Source organism: Drosophila sulfurigaster, chromosome 3, assembly GCF_023558435.1.
Source record: "Drosophila sulfurigaster albostrigata strain 15112-1811.04 chromosome 3, ASM2355843v2, whole genome shotgun sequence".
Classification (NCBI taxonomy): Eukaryota; Metazoa; Arthropoda; class Insecta; order Diptera; family Drosophilidae; genus Drosophila; species Drosophila sulfurigaster.
The window spans coordinates 28,953,364-28,968,887 of record NC_084883.1 but is presented as its reverse complement, the minus strand read 5'-3'; the positions used below and the strand labels follow the sequence as shown (position 1 = coordinate 28,968,887).

The 15,524-nt window shown below is 35.4% G+C and overlaps 2 protein-coding genes across 3 annotated transcripts in view; one reads left to right on the top strand and one right to left on the bottom strand.

The window, feature by feature from the left end:
* The window catches only part of LOC133846155 (dnaJ protein homolog 1-like), a 140,085-nt gene that overhangs the window by 74,429 nt on the left and 50,132 nt on the right, over nucleotides 1-15,524 (bottom strand). The window lies entirely within an intron of this gene.
* LOC133846153 (MOXD1 homolog 2) overlaps nucleotides 10,919-15,524 on the top strand; it is a 148,013-nt gene continuing 143,407 nt past the window's right edge. For both annotated transcript variants that reach the window (XM_062280933.1, XM_062280936.1), the window contains exon 1: nucleotides 10,919-11,944. The gene's annotated coding sequence lies outside the window, so the exon portion shown is untranslated. The remainder of the gene's footprint in view (nucleotides 11,945-15,524) is intronic.

The following is a 15,524-nucleotide window of genomic DNA, read 5'->3' as shown; positions in this document are numbered from 1 at the left end:
TTTTGTACAGTTAAGTTGATTTTGCATATTTGGCATAACATTAAAATATTATCTTTGGATCATTTAATTTATTTATAATCGCTAAATATATTCTTTCGTTAATGTTGTTAAATTTATTACAAAATCTTCAATACTTAAATCTGTTGGATCCGTAACTTACTCACCTTCCCATCGATCTTTTGTGCGATTAAAATTGCAAATATTTTGTCAGTCAAGGGGAAACATTCGATTTAGTTTGAAGTACCAAATCACTGAGTTTAACCATAGAGCAAGTATCGACGCTAATAATGATTGCCAAACAATTTGCCCACATTACCGAAGCATTCTCATCGAAATGGGAGTTTTGTGCTTTTGGCGTACAAAACGTGCATCGAATTAATTTACAGCAATTGCAACGGTTAAGTGACTCGCTTACTATGGAATACACAGTAGACACAATGCGGAATCCCTCAATTCGACTGTCATTCATTAACAATCGATTAGTCAAACACTTTCCGCTTTCGGATGCTACCATTAATTATTGGACGTACGCCCCGAAAGTGAGAATCAGCGAGAGAGAGAAAGAGAGAGAGAGAGAATTGGAAGCAACCCCCTTTTTGACAATGATCTGAGCCACTGAATTGCAATGACTGACTGACTGACTGTCTGATTCGAGACACTGTGCACATTGTCGCACAGTGTCGCCTGAGCTTGTTTTTATTTTCCCAACACGCATATTTTTGAATTATGTGCGAGACGCCCTTCAGGTCACCCCGAACTACGCACAGATCGCAGACAGAGCGACAGACAGACATTGAGATATGTAAGAGGCGGGCTCACTCTCACACATTCACACACTCACACTCACACTCACACACATTCACAGACTCGCACTCAACTTTGTGCAGTTGAGTTGGGTCTCTAATAACACATTGCCAACCCCTAATTTACCCTAATTTCTTAACCAATTTCGACCATTACGACGGGTGTGCAATAAAAATTAAAATCCTTGCTCCATCTCTCTGTCGCAGTTAGTCATCTTCTCTCGCTTCTCTCGCTTCTCCTCTACTCCTCTCTCTCTCACTCTCTTTGGCCAAAACATAACTCGTTCGCTGACTTCAGCTGAGAATGCGACTGCAGCTGAGGAGTGTCGTGTCTGCCATAATAAACGCTGTCCTCTGACGATGAACACAGTCGCAAAAAAACACAACAAAAAAAAAAAAAAAAAAAAACGAAGTGCACACAAATTTAAGTGAAACCAATGTACAGGCTCAGGATCTAGCGATGGACACGTGTCACGACACGAGCTCTCAAATTCGCACATCATGCGTACAGAAATAAAAGGCATTAACTACTTGCTGTTAGTTGTAAGCAGATTTGAATAATGTTTTCGTTTTTGGTTATAATTTGCTGGTATATTTCGAAACAAGAAAATCATAAAATAATAGATGTATAGTAGTGAGAACTTTCAAAATATTCAGAAATCTAACATAGTTGAGAAATACTTTGAAATACACTGCTTTGATTTTGGTTTAATTATAATATTAGATTATACCAAAATCTGTAATTGTAATGATAATATAAGTATTAATTAGCAATAGTATCAAATGGAAATATAAGATTATACCGAAAATAATAATATATATGGGCTAATGTTAGTTATTAAACAATGGGTTACCATATATAAAGTTATTATAAATATATAAAGTTATTCTTATAATTACAGATACAGAAATTCGATACAAATTATTTCTTTATTTAATTAAGCATTATTATATTCTAAAGGTTTAGTTGTTCTTCAAAGTTAATTTATTAATTAATTTATTATTTAAAATGAAAAAAACACGACCAGATATGGTAAATATATTATATACTACAACTATGTATATTTTTTAATATTGATTTTAAAAATATAACTTATAATCAACCTATTCTTCAATTGAAGATGCCATTAAAAAAGGTGCCATTACTCATTACTGTACAGCTTCTTTACAAATTTACAAAACTTTAGATTATTGCTGATTATAATATCTGTAAATTTGATAGAATTTAAAGATTGATTTTTTGTGTATTATATTTTTATATTGAATATACATAAATGATATCTTTTTAATAATTAGTTGTTTATTTATTTACACATTTTATTAAAAGTTTTTATTCAAATTAACTTAGAATATATACTTTTTATTGAATGTATTCGACATGCATATAAATCAATGAAATTCAATTTTAAATACTTTTTAAATGCGTGTCACGCTTTCATCACCAGCTGGGTGAGCGTTTTGGTGCAGAAGTTTGAGCAGCAGCTGGTCAGTCAGTTGGGCAGTTGGGTAGTTGGATAGTTGGGCAGTGGCAATCGTCGTGGTGCATGATTGGCCACACAAACACGCAACTACTGTCAATTATTTGACTGTCATTGACGCACTGGCTGACTGACAAAGTGACGCTGCTCGCGTCGCTGTCGATGTCGCTGTCGCAGTCGCTGTTACACAAAACTCTTCCCCCTTGCCCTCTTGTCCCCTCTTGTGAGCAACAGCAGCAAATACATTCGCAGTTATGGCCAATTCTCTTGACATTCGCATGTGTCCAAGGCACAATGTCTATCTAGCAGACTGTCTGGATGTGTGTCTGGCTGTCCGTCTGCCTATCTGTGTTCCTCTGCTGTCTCCCCTGTCTGTCTCTCAGTCTGTTTCCTCCTCTCTGACTCCACGTTTTGTCTTCCTATCTCACCCTCAACATGTATGTGTGATGTGTGTCCTGCTGTTGTCCTGGCTGGCAGCTTGTGCTTGCTTGACTGGTCATCAAGTCGCTAACCGTCGTCGTCATCGTCGTCGTCGTCGTTGTTGTTGTCCTGCACAGGTATGTGCCAAGGGTGCAGCAGGGGGAAAGGGGAGGTGCCAAAAGAGGGTCAACGTTGGCGCAACTGCGACAAATTTAAATGCGGTCTCCTTTAGTCGGTTTGGTCAACGCGATGCGATGCGTCGCGCCACGTTGCAGCAATCATCATTAAAAGTTATTCAATGGCTCGTCGTGGCTCGATTGCCGGCAATTTCGCTTTGATTTGCTTTTGTGTGTGCAATTGGCCAAAAGGCAGCAGCGGCAGCAGCAACAGCAGAAGACGACACATAATTATTAAAATAAATTAAATTAAATTTGTACACGTCAAGCGTGTGTCGCAAACACAAACACAGCGCAAACAATGCAGACTTAAATTGTGTCGCTTGTAACTCGACTCCACTGTCAAGTCAATAAAAAATTAAGCGAAATTCTCCACTGTCCTTGCTTATCCTTTGCCGTTTCGCCTGTCCCCCTCGGTCGAAAACTGAGCAGCGACAACAAAAGTGACCCAAATATTTTGCAAGGACAATGCACTTGCACAATGAACACACACACAAGGAGACACACACAGACAGACAGACTGAGCAGACCATAACAGAAAAGGATAGCAGCAGAAAGCAGGACAACTGAGAGAGAGAGAGAAGGAGAGTCGAGACCACCGCAGAGTGGAGAACGATAAAGTGGCCGAATACTCAAAGGGGTCTGAGGAGACGGGGAGGGGGGAAACAACTCTGGGGCCAAGTAAATAAACAAAAGTAATTGCATAAATTTATATAAATTAATGGAAATGCATCATGCAAATGGCTGCAAATGAATTTAAAGCGCAAAAGTTACTCAAGTTATTGTTTTATTTTTTGCTAACTGCAACTCGATTAATAACATTCAATTCATTTCCTGATTTTCGCATTCAAATTGCACGACTTTTAAATGGTTTGCCGGATAATAAACTGCAACTTGGGCGACTTTAATACAAAGGGAAATATGAATAGAATTTTGAAGGCGGTTGAAACTTCACAAATGCAATAGAAGTTTTATGTCAAATTTATTTTATAACAACTATTAAAAGGACTTTATTAGTTTATAACTAGAAATCATTAATGTTTTTACATTTTAGATTTAGGGCTTTTACGAGTTTCAACACTTAATTTAATGTTCGACCTGCAAATTGACAAATTTTTAGTATTCTATAAGTTATGTAGAATTTTTGCCTTATTCAGCATCATATTAAAAGACTTTAGATGGGAGAGAATTCGAATAATTATATTGAATTAAGAAATATTGTGTTTCTCCAAATTAAACGAATATATTAAAAGATAGTTTGGTTATATTCAAGAACTCTAAAAAAAGTGAAATCGATTTCTTTTATCATAGTTTAAAGACCCTACTTCGACTGGTTTGACTTCAAAATTTAATAACTTTAAAACAACTATTGATAATTCTTTATTATAGTTATTGGTCTCTAAGAAGGCGCTTCAGATACTCTGCTCATAGATTTTGGGTTTCTATAAGTGAATGTTTAAGAAGACTTTGTTATCTCTAAGATATTTAAGATTCTAATTTCTTAAAAAGTAATGTGAGTAATTAAAATAAAGAACTTTTTGTAGAATTATCTTTTTCATTTAAATAAAATTTAGTAAAAGGTACAAAACAATGTTCATATAGAAGTAACTTATATTGTTAATTATACTAAAACAAAAAATAAATTCAAATTATTCTTAAACTTCAATTCTTCATTCTTAAACTTCAATTCTTCATTCGAAAGAAATCAAATTTTATTGAATTCCAATTTCAGAGCTTCTACAGTGTTGATATAAAGCACATATGGTTTCTTCAGCTTCATCCTATTTATGTGTATTTTTTTGCCCTCCCTTTCTGGGCAGTTGACAATCCAGATTGAAGAGCAGCTGTGGCAGCTGTAGCTGTGGCTGAAGCTGCGATCAAGCACTGCAATTACATTGCTGGTCACAATGCTGACTAAGTATGTGTGTCAACACGATGCTCAAGTGACAACTGACAGCATTGAAGTGCAGGATACACAATGGAAATTCAGCAAGATAAATATATATTGAGAGATGCATTCATTCACTTAGTGCGATTTATTATGTTTGTTGTATTTTACATTTATATCCAGTTTCCATACTGCAAATATTTTCATATGACTTCTTTTCATTTCTAAAGTAAACTATCAATTTATACCATTGTTGAAGATAGAATCAATGTTGAATATTATTTCTATTAGAAGATTTGTATTTACATTATTTCTTGTTTTGAATTTGAGTATCTTTAATTGCAACTTTAAATTTGATCATTTTTTTTGATACTGCAAAAATTTTCATGGTACTTCTATTCATTTCCTACTATGGAAATTTACTAATTAGCAAAAGATAAAATCAATGCTGAATATTATTTCTTTTGCTATAAGATTAATTTTCATTTCTTTTCTGTTTACTGTTTACTTCAATTTAGATTTTGAATTTGTGTATCTTTAACTATAACTTTAAACTTGATATTTTCCTGAACTCTTTGAGTTACTTAATGAAAATATTCTTTTTTTCCTTGCTTAGTTATAAGCTAGAGCTTAAAGAACTTTATTTCTGAAATCAAATGCATTTTCTTATTTACAGTCGAAAGTGAAAAGATTCTGAATGACCTTCGTCAACTTTCTATAAAACTACAGAATGAATTTGATCCCGTCGGTGTTAATAAGCAATCCAAACATCCCGTATGGCAATAAATCAAGATCTCCACGAACTCAGCGACTACATTACACAGCTCATTAATATAAAGTTGTCAATTTACTCATCGTTTCGAATTGAATGACAGATCGTTACTCATAAATGGACCTTCACTGGGCCACTCAACAGCCGCTGGCCAGTGAGTGGAGTTCAATTACCTTTTTCAAGTCTTATGAGGGTAGCAACAAGTTGGTATTTTCTTTTCATTCTTTGGAAGTAGATACGATCATTATGCTCACGCCCCTATTCCAGTTTCTTCGCACTCATAGGGCTAAAGAGAGATAAACAAGTTCCCTCTTTGCGGCTCTCGTGCTCTGTCGGTACGCAAATACTTCACGCTCTACCTGCTGCAGAGAACAGAGAACAGAGAACCAATCAGCGGTCAGCTACAGTGCCTGCCAAGTAGGTGTAACACTGGTATTTTTAGAACTGCGTGCAGAATTGTGAACAAGCCATTGGTGGGCAGATAACAACAGCTGAAACATGCCAACGAAATGGAGTTTACTATATGCAATAAGAGTCGAGAGGGAACTGAGAACAATTAACGAGAAGATACATTGTGTATAAAAAGAAATTACATACTTGAGAAACTGAAAGACGAACATTAATAAGGAAAAAAAAGGTAAAAAACAAGTATTTTGAATTGTACTATATTTATAATTAGTAATTAATTAAAATAAAAAATGTGAAAAGTTTTTATTGTATGAGAATTGTAAGAGAACTGATGAAAGAGACATATTTTTGTAGAAAAAAAATAAGTCAAAGACCTACAATATTCAGGAAATATAAAGAACCTTTTAATAAAAATTTTGTTTATAATTTCTATAATAAATACGAATACGAATGAAATAATATATTTATTTTCCTGATTTGAAATGTTTTTAAATATTTATAAATTATTATGAATTATATTCGAGAGACAGCGAGAGATTACAAAGCTGTATGACTGGCATTACTTATTGAAGATCTCGAAATTAAGAAACCATTTGATAAATTATTGCTATGATAAATTCAAATGTTATCATATTTTATACTAATCTGATTCCAGGAAATTTAACATATTTATAGCCTCTATCGAAAAGACAAATCTGTATCAAGTTTCATAAATATAGCCTGAAAATCGAGAGAGTAATTTGCATACAGACACGCGGACAGACAGACAGACGGATAACTATAGAGTGTGGTACAAAAATATTTGTGTACCAAATTATAACACTTTCTGCAAATGCATAAAAAATAACAACGGTATCACGCACTTGAGGTTAAACGACACTTGTGGTTAAATTTAATAATATGTTAGAGTACAGTTGTGCGATTAACCTAGATGTTATTATTATTTGTGTGCGATATAAATCAGGTTGGCAGCACGCACTCTGGACATGGCAGCGCCTATTTTGAGAACTGCAAAACTGAACTGACAGCGCTTGAACTCGATTGTAATTACAATCTATCAATTTGTTGTCATCTGATTGATTGACAAACCATTTTAATTCGCTTCCCTTTTCTCGTGTATGTGTTTTTTTGTTAACTACATATTGTTATTACAACTATTATGCACATTGTCATCATCAAAGTGATGGAAGCAATTAAAGGCAACAGAACTGTTCAGCGGATCAGGGATCAGCGATAAAAAGTCTGTCAGCTAATTAAAAATGCACATGACATGTAAAATGAACTGAGCCACTAATGGTAAAATCAATATTATTAATATTTATAAAAAGCAAAATGCAGCAAAAAAAAAAAACAACAACAACAACAAAAGAACATAACATAAATAATTAATAATTTAAATGCTCAAATTACGAGGAAACGAAAACAACACAAAAAGAAAAAAGAAATAAATAAACCTAGAGCATAAATAAATTACGTGTAATGAAATCAAAATATAACGTTTTTTCTTTGGGGTGGAGGTAGCAAATAAATAATAAATAATGTTAAACATACACAATTTAGTTAATATAAAACCCAATTAACCAAACAGCAACAACAACACGGAAATAGACATTAACAGCGAAGCGAAGCGTCGCGTCGCGACTTTGCTCCTCTTCTTGCTCCCCCCCCCCATTCCTGGCTTCGCCTAAAAGAGCCGAAACGAGGCAAAGCAAAGACCATTTAAAAACCCATTGAACGACCCGAACAGCAACAAAAAAAAAAAATAAAGAGCCGACCGGAGATGACAACATAGTAAAGCATGGAAGTGACTCGGTGGGTTTTAGTGGCTGTGTGGAGTGCGACCGACCGTTCGGCGTTGGCATGAATGAATGAATGTCAGGAGTCAACTAGGACAAAGCATATAACACTCATTTATTAATGTACAATTTTAGCAGGCGCAGCAACAACAACAACAACCACCCCACTAACAAACAGAGACCGGCTAAATTGAAGAGCATAAAGTACTGCGGCTCTCTCAGATCTTAAGCAAACCACATGTTATATTTACAGCATGTAAAGCGCTTTGAGCTCTCCAATCAATTCGACTATGCTCTCAGCATAGCAATGCATTTTACATGTAAGTCTCTCAGCAAGCCGAACGCTCTCTCTCGTTTTCGTGCACAAAAACACACTTACTCACACAGGCACACACGCACACCCACAGTAATAATGACATTGAAAACGCGCTGCCCCGTCGTCGTCTGTCACCAGAATTGGGGGCAACGCAGCAGCCTGCGGGTGACTGTTAACAGCAGGCGATGCTGTTGATGGCATCATAACAAAACAGAGAGTCAGTCCGACATGCAAGAGCAAAAACGGAGCACAAAAGAGAGTGCGTGCTTGTGTGTATGTGTGTGTGATTGAGAGAGCAACTGGTTAGCTACAACACATAACGTGAGAGCATGGCAAGATAACGACCGGCTCTTAACAGTGCACTGTTGTTGCCATTTCAACTGGCATATCTCTGTCTGTTCAATTGGAACTGGTTTTGCATGTCGATACAATGCACTGGGCTGCTGCCTGCGGTTGACGATGGAATTCAGAATGCAGCATTGGACATTGCTGAGGCTTCCTCACACACACACACACACACACTCTCACATAAGCCCGCACTCTACTTACACTCATCTCTTTTGCAGATTGATGTCGTCGCATATCATTGCACTCAGCACTGTGAAGGATTCTTAATGCGTTTTATGTTCCCCACGTATTAAATACCAGTTTTTAATTGATCCTCTGCTTGAGTGGTCAGCTCTCTGTTCTTCCTTACTTTGTTTTTGCGATGATATTAGTTATGGCTACTCTACAAGCATAATTAAGACTTGAAAGTAAAAGTTCCGAACGTCTTTTGCCATTGCGTGACTCTCTCTGACAGATCCAAAAGTGATGGATGATGGTCCGCCAGACGATATTGAATCGTTCTTATGCACTCGCAATCTGTTGCAGACTGAGACTCAGACTCGGACAGGAAAGGGCTATTAAGCTGTATAATGCAAATGGATTTTTAAACTCTTACGAAATAAAACTTAAAACTCAATTTGAGTTAATGCAAATCGTTTATGGGCTTTCATCTTGCAATAAAAAATCTTATCAAATTAAAGTATTCTTAAATTTCTATTCTAATTTTAAAGTTACATTAATAATTTAAAATGCATAACCATAAAATCTTACTTTATTTAATTTATTATACTCAAAATCAAAAAGAAATTCAATTTAAAATATCTATTAGTTGAATAATTAGATAAATTTTATTGTATCCCAACGTAATATATTTATTAAAATTTCATTTAAAAAATTACGGAAATGTAACCGAAATACATTTCTTTTATATATTATTATGATGATGATATATTAGATGTTTTTGATTAGAATCATTAAAAAAATACAAAACAAAAAATCTTATATCGCAGAACAATATTTATTATATTAATATTTCAGAGATTTTCTACACTCAATTCAATTAATGTACTAAGTTACTTACGCGTTGAGTTCATGTGTTTTAAATATTTATCTAAACAGTTCATGTAACATTGTTTTAGCAGAACAGTTTAACAGAATGCCATTGCAAGTGCCGCCATCAATTTAAATGTTAATGGCTCGTTCGGGCTTGCCATGTAAAAATGGTTGCTGCGCTGCTGCTGTTGTTGCTGCTGCGGCGCTGCTGCTGTTAATGGCAGACAAATGGGTCGTTTTACGTTCAACGCTGCCATGAATTTGAAATGTTAATGAGGCGTTGGGTGCGCGCGCCAAATGCTGCTTGTGGGCCTTAACAGACTGCTAAAAGCAAATGCTGCAGTTTATGGGCATGTGTGTGTGTCTGTTTGGTCCTGGGCCTCTAGGCAGATGTATGGGCTTTCAACTCGATCCAACTAGCAGCTCTATAACATGTTTATTTGTGGTTAACAGCTGGCGAGGAACCATGTGGGGGCAATCATGGCCAAAAATAGAGTTAAGTGTTTCGTCAGCATAAAGGTTAATGTTCGTTGCATTTACGACTTTACTCATTATACGACTATGTGAACAGAACTTCAAGATAAGTTTTCTTTTATCGCACACATTTTGACGGCTTGTCATCGTTTTTGTTTGTTATCTGTATTTAAATGTGTTTTAATAACTTTATAAATAGTACGTGCATTTCTTCATTATTTGAATATCTAATTTACTCATTACCAAAAAGTCAACAAATGTTAGGCAAATAAATATTCTGCGCTGTCTTAGCATTTTGTCGGTACTTAATGTACATTCATTTGCATTATTTTACCGGAAAATGTATTTACTTAGTCATAATTAGCATACGTGCCGTGCATTTGAACTTTAAATGCCGGCCCAACAGTCCTATGTAAAGCTTTAACAGCGCCTACACACACACACACATACGCATACGCATGTCAATGCCAAAAATGTTTTTGATATGTGCCGCAAATGCACCTGCTGCTCTGTTGCTGTCGCTGTTAGTGATTAGCAGTGCACTGTTGGGAAATACCACGCTTTACAGGGCACATTGGCTTGCTGACTGTGCTCTCTGTGTGATTCGTTCTCTCGGTATTTTGATTGTCGTGCTGTAAATGCTTAAGTAAAAGGAAATTGAATTACTTGTGTAGGATAAGCGCTGCTTAACAGCAACACTCTCTTCCTCTCTTTGCGCTCAGCTGTGACGCTTGCGCTCTTTTCGAACACACACTCTCTCCAATGACAAACCCCCTCTTTACAGCACTATTACCGCTCGCCGCCTAGAGCGTTGTAAACAAAAGTTGATTTTTTCATAGCAGCAGTAGCAGCATAGCACAAAAACGGCTCTCTGTTTGTTGCGCGCACTCTAGCTCTCATACGCTCAAACGCTCTCTCTCTCTTTTGCTGTTGCGGATGGCGCTGCGACTGAGGTGACCTAACCAGGTGCTACTCTGTTTGAAAGCGAATTCAGTCACTTCCGAAGTTTCAAAGCGAGCGGTGCACGCGACGGACGGCGTTTTCTTGACAAACGAACAAGCGAGCTATCTGTTCACGACGAGTCGAGCAAAATAAATAAAACCAGCGCGATACACAAAAGGCGAAAAGCAACAAAACTGCTCTTAAGCATAGATTGACATACTGTATAATAAATAATTGTGCTGAGATATTATTACACGTTAATCGGCTTTTGGCTTATTATACTATCTATGCATGCAAATTGATAGTAAACAACATAATCGTAATTCATACATATTTAATTAAAACAATTGCGGTTTCATTAAATGCAAATCCCTTTTTGCGAATAGAACGCGCGAGTGCAGTACGAAAATCAATTGGAAATTAAATCAAAACACATTGAGAATCTAAAATCCCGTTACATCCGTTACATGAACGGCGACGAGCAATTCGGACATTAACCGTTACGCTTACCGCGCTCCTATATTTCGTTGTGTTTGGGAGTGTGTGTGTGTGTGTGTTTTCGGTGAGCGTTGTGTCTGTGTGCGTGTTATGACAGAGCGAGCGCGCGAGAACGAGACGGAAACGGAGTTGTTGGAGAAGGCAAAGTGGAGCGATAAAAGCAAGAGCGAGAAGAGCTTTGACAATAGGCAAATAGGCAAATCATATGCCGCCCACGTAATGTGTGACGAAATTTAAATTCGCCATCTATGCAAATACAATTGCACAAATCGCCTGTGCATGTGTGCGAGCGTGTTAGTGTGTGTGTGTGTTCTTTGCGTTTGTGTGTATAACGTATATACATAAGTGATAGAGAGAGAGAAGTGGGATATTCATGTGGATTACCATAAACATAAACAAAGGATTAGAAAGAAACAACAGAAGTAGCAGCTACAGAAGCGGCAGCAGCAGCAGAAGAAGACGACAAGCAAAGGAAACCACAGAAACATTTCTGGAATTACAACAGTAAAAGAAGAAGAAGCAGTGGCAGCAGAAGCAAAGCTTTCGTTGAAAAATATCTCGGAGATTGGAGCTAAGGAGTTTGAGAGATACAGGTGAGTTTTTGGCTTAAATGATGTATTACCTGTACCTAGTGTAGCTGTGTGCAACTGTGCTGCATGTTGCACTGTGTGGATGTTGCACTTGCGGTTTGCTCTGTGTGGCATGTTAAGTGCAATCCATTATGCAGATAAATATGTATCTATGTGTGTGCATCTATGCACATACTCCACAGATACATTTGTAACATACTTTGTTGTATCTTTTGCATCTGTGTGTTGCAACATGCAACACATCCTTATCGCTTGAACTGCTGCCAACCACAAAACTTGTCCCCGAACTCACCTGTGCCCCAAAAAAAAGTATGAAAATGTAAGGAACTAAGAACAAAACGCATCCATCAAATGCATATGCCAGGGAAATGTCCTCAATCAGTTTGTAGTTTTGCATGCCAACTTGACAATAATTGCAAAACGACAGCCGAAAAGAATGTATTCTTAAACCAAACACCGGGAGAATGTTGAATACTCTGTAAACATTACTATTGAGGATTATTATTGAGAGAAATACAAAAATTTGAATTTTCTATAATATACCAAATATTTATTTAGTCAGCTTTAATTTAAAATTATTATTAAAAAAATGCTTTAATAATAATAAATGTCTAGTAGATTTTTAAACCAATACTTTCACTATACCAAATATTTCAAATTTAAAAATATAGAATATTTCTGTGGGAATATTTGTTTGCTTTCTTGAATTTGATGATATAAAAAGAATAGTCCGAAATTAAATTTATAATAGTTTTCAAATGAAAAATAAAAATATATAAAAATAATGAAAATCAATGAAAAAAATAAATTATGGGGGAATTTTGTTGATGCAGAAATAAAGTACAACCCAGAGGAAGAGTAAAAAAGTGTTGAAATGAAATTCAGGTGCTTCAATAGATGCAAAAGTTTTTGCGCCGCTCGAAAGTTGCACAATTTTTGAATGGACGGACGGAATGGTGGGAGAATAAAATAAAGGCAAACTTTTGTTAAGAATATATGCATAAAGCATAGAGCAAAAACTGAATAAGTAAGACGAAAGACGTGAGGAGAGTTTTCGATGGAAAAGCGCACGTAAAAACTAATTGAACAATTTTTGGTATCATTTTTGGCTAACCCAATTTTTTGTTAACGACTGAGAACAAAAGTGAATGCCACAAGTTTGTGAAGCCAAAACGAAAGTTTTGTCGAAATTGTGCGAGTAAAAGCGAAAGAAAAACGCCAATTTCGAATTTAGCATGAAATTATTAGTGAAGAAGAAAATTTGGAAGTTTTGAGGAAAAGTTGAAAATCGATCGATTTTATCCTTTTTTATTATTTCTACATTTAATTTAAAATCAAATGCAGTGGATTGTTTATTTTGATGCTGTCAATCATATTTGGTTTTCGTTTTCATCCTTTTATTAGCAATTGGCAACCCATATATACATATAGTTGGTAGCAAATAATCCTCTTAGGTTCATTCATGTTTTAATCAGTTCATTGTCACAATGATTGATGTAGGTCGAATGTTTCAAATCTGAAATCAATGTGGGCATTGTCAAAACACACGTCTAGACTTCTACTCCATAGTCTCTCTATAAACACATCACTCACTTACTCTTTATATTTCATATTTTTACCCCCATCCCAATTGCAATTGTTCAATATTCGAGTAATGCCAGGGTCAAAAGTGCATCTCATGCTGCAATTTCGAGTGTATTCATTTTGTTGCTGCTTGCCAACTTTTTTAATTACTCGCCCATAATATTTTTGTTTTCGTTTTTGTTTTTTGTTAAATATTTGTTTTTGTTTTCGTTTTTTTTGGGTAGCAAATATTGAAATATCGTTCTATATGATGCTGGTTCGCTTTCTGTTCTTTGGTACCGCTTGTCATAAATATTTTAGCTGCTACGGCCCAAGCGATTTCCAACACACACACTCGCACACACTCAGAGCTACACTCACGATTATACAAAATATACACAGAAAGAGAGCGGAGAGTGGGATCTGAAAAAATAATCAAAAATAACAGCGGCCATAAAATTGGCGGAAACCGAACGAAAGGCCCATGCAGAAATCCTTTTTCATTGGCCCTGTCTAACCAAAAAAGGAGAACACACACACACACTTGCACACACACACACCACATACTCAAACACACACAGAGAGACGACAGTAAACAAAAACGCATTTTGAAAAATATTTACACAAAAAACCAAAGACCAGGAGCAGAGGCGCAGAGTATAAAACAAAAGCGAACAGCGCGGGGACTAGAATATATTCTATAGTATGTTTTATGGAAGAGAGAAGAGGAGGGTGTAAAAAGCAAGCTTTACTTGAAATAAAAATATTATCAACAAGTAGAGCACGCTGACATTTCCTGTAACCAAAAATGGAAACTTGTTACAAATTCAGACACTTGTAGGTTGCAAAGAACAAAACGATGAATATTTTGCTAGGTTGCTAACAAAATTTAAATGGAAAATGTCTAAGTTCAAAAATATAAAGAATGATGAAGGATATAAGTATAGAATTAAGTTCCAAGGTATAAATTAGTATAACAATAAGAAAGAATATTATCATTTTTAATGCAAATTAAAAGAAAATTCACATATACAAAATTTGAAAAATTGCATATACTTAAAATAATTATGAAGATTATAATAATAATATGTTACATTTCATGTATCACAAAAGTGGAAATACAAAAAAGAATATTTACAAAAAATGCTTATTCAAGAAAAAAAGTACATCTTATATATTAAAATAAATATTGACATCTATTGATATCTAAACAAATTTCATATTGTTTTTCAATATTCTCATATAAAGATTAACCTCATATTGAAAAAATAAATAACAATATTACAAAAAAAAATGTGAAGATAGTAAGATACAGAAATCTATGTTGAAAAATGTTAGTAAAATTGATATTATATTGTTTTTATAGTAATCAATATTCATATTCCATAAATATGGTAAATAATAGTTCAAATATAACAAACAACATTCCGAAATATTCTCAATAGTTTGAATATAAATAAAAATGACATAAACCTTCTTTTTATTGTTTACTAATCAAAATTTGCAGCAGAAATTAGAACAAATATTATTTAGACTAACGAGATTTATGTATTTTGAAACATTTGCAAACTTAACAATTCAAGAATTGAAGCATACAAAAAAATGTCTCAAATATAAATAAATCTTTTTAATCTTTTGACTTTGGTTTTTTTTTGTATAAATGTATTCAACTAGCACAGAATGCAAGTCTTATAAACTCGCTTTGGCCTTGGCACCTGTGCAGGGTATGGCGAACAGAATCGAATAATATATAAAGTAGCAGCCATTTTATTTTTCGGCTACAATTTTTGTCGCCATCGCGTTGTCTTTGCTGGGTGTTTGTGTGGCTGCTCTCTCTGTGTGTGTGTGTGTGTGTGTGTAGGTGTGGGTGGCTGTGCTCTGCTGTGGTGTGAGTGTATCTGTGTGAGTTGCAGTAAATAAATATACGCGTATCTGATGGGGATTTATGGCGACGGCTGCGACGCGTTGGGGCACGCCAATGCTGCACTTGTTGTTGTTGTTGTTGTTGTTTTTGCTGTTC